The sequence below is a fragment of the Tenrec ecaudatus genome, chromosome 17 (genome assembly GCF_050624435.1).
Source record: "Tenrec ecaudatus isolate mTenEca1 chromosome 17, mTenEca1.hap1, whole genome shotgun sequence".
NCBI lineage: Eukaryota > Metazoa > Chordata > Mammalia > Afrosoricida > Tenrecidae > Tenrec > Tenrec ecaudatus.
The window spans coordinates 9,041,351-9,042,626 of record NC_134546.1 but is presented as its reverse complement, the minus strand read 5'-3'; the positions used below and the strand labels follow the sequence as shown (position 1 = coordinate 9,042,626).

General features: G+C 49.2%; 1 non-coding gene across 1 annotated transcript; it reads right to left on the bottom strand.

The window, feature by feature from the left end:
- Positions 1-298: 298 nt before the first annotated feature.
- LOC142431143 (U6 spliceosomal RNA) lies at positions 299-401 on the bottom strand. The gene has a single exon (XR_012780707.1). It is a non-coding gene; the product is annotated as a U6 spliceosomal RNA (small nuclear RNA).
- Between the last annotated feature and the right edge of the window lie 875 nt (positions 402-1,276).

Sequence of the window (1,276 nt, the reverse complement as noted above, 5' to 3'; positions counted from 1 at the left end):
TAAGGAGAACTGATATCAAAGAGTTCAAGAAGAAAAAAAATGCTTTGAAACTGATGGTGGCAGCAATTGTACAATTATGCTTGATCTAATTGAATTATGGATTGTTATAAAATCTGTAAGAGCTCCAAATAAAATGATTTTTAAAAAGAAGAAGAATTACTATCCTGGGAAAGAACTAGTCAACTAGCTTTGGACTCAAAAGAAAAATTCAAACTCTTTGCCATTCAGTCGATTCAGACTCATAAAACTGCCCCTGTGAGTTGCTGAGACTGTCACTCTTATTCTCCCCACGCCAGGCAAAAATACGGGACGCTTCACGAATTTTCGTGTCATCCTTGCCAGGGACCGTGCTAATTTCTGTCTCGTTCCAATTTTAATATGTGTACTGCCGAAGTGAGCACTGTAATTCTTGACAGGAGTAGAGAGCCTTCTCGTTCTCGCGAGCAGCAGTAGGTGGTTCTGAATGTGCGCTTCGTTCGCGGGTCACTGCACCAGCCACTGGGCCACCAGGGCTCCTGAGAACCTTCGAGCGTTGTGATTGGTGGGTACAGCTGAGTCCATTCTGAGACAAGAAGGAAACACTGCCGGGCCTGCGCCATCCTCACACTTGTCCTTAAGCTTGAGCCATCGTCTCAGCTACTGTGTCAGTCCGTCAGAGAGGGTCGACCTCTTTTGGGCTGCCCCTCTGCTGTACCAGGCATGACGCCCGTCCCTTCCCCAGGGGCTGGTCTCTCCCCGGTGGGTTCCTGCAGGGCTGCACATCCTGAAGCTCAGCAGTAGGAGCACGTCTCAACGCTCCCAAATCCCACTTTGCTCTGTGTCAAGACTTGGAGATGAGAACTTAAAACAACTCTGAACGTTAGAAATGAACTTTTTTTTTTTAACCACCATCCCACTCAGGATTAGGAGTTTCTGGTAGGACAGAGGCTGAAGAATGTGAAGAATTCTTCCCTCCACCCAGTGAGGAATGTGTCTTGCTGGGGCGCTTAGCAGGAATGTAATGTTTGCCAGATAACGCCCAGTGCTCGGGGCTTGGCAGTTGTCTGCTGCCTGCGTGGGAGGGAGCTCTCTGGTAGAACCGGGCCCTGCCAGAGATCCCACCCACCCCCCCACCCCCCAGGCTGCACCTAGGCTGACCTAGAGTCTGGAAACAAGACTAACCTTTGCGCTGAAGTGATGTCGATGAGCAGCGAGATATTGGACAAAACAGATGCAACAGCGGTTTCAGTCTTTTAGGGAACCCGTGGTCCTAGAAATCAGCAGAGACAAGGACTTG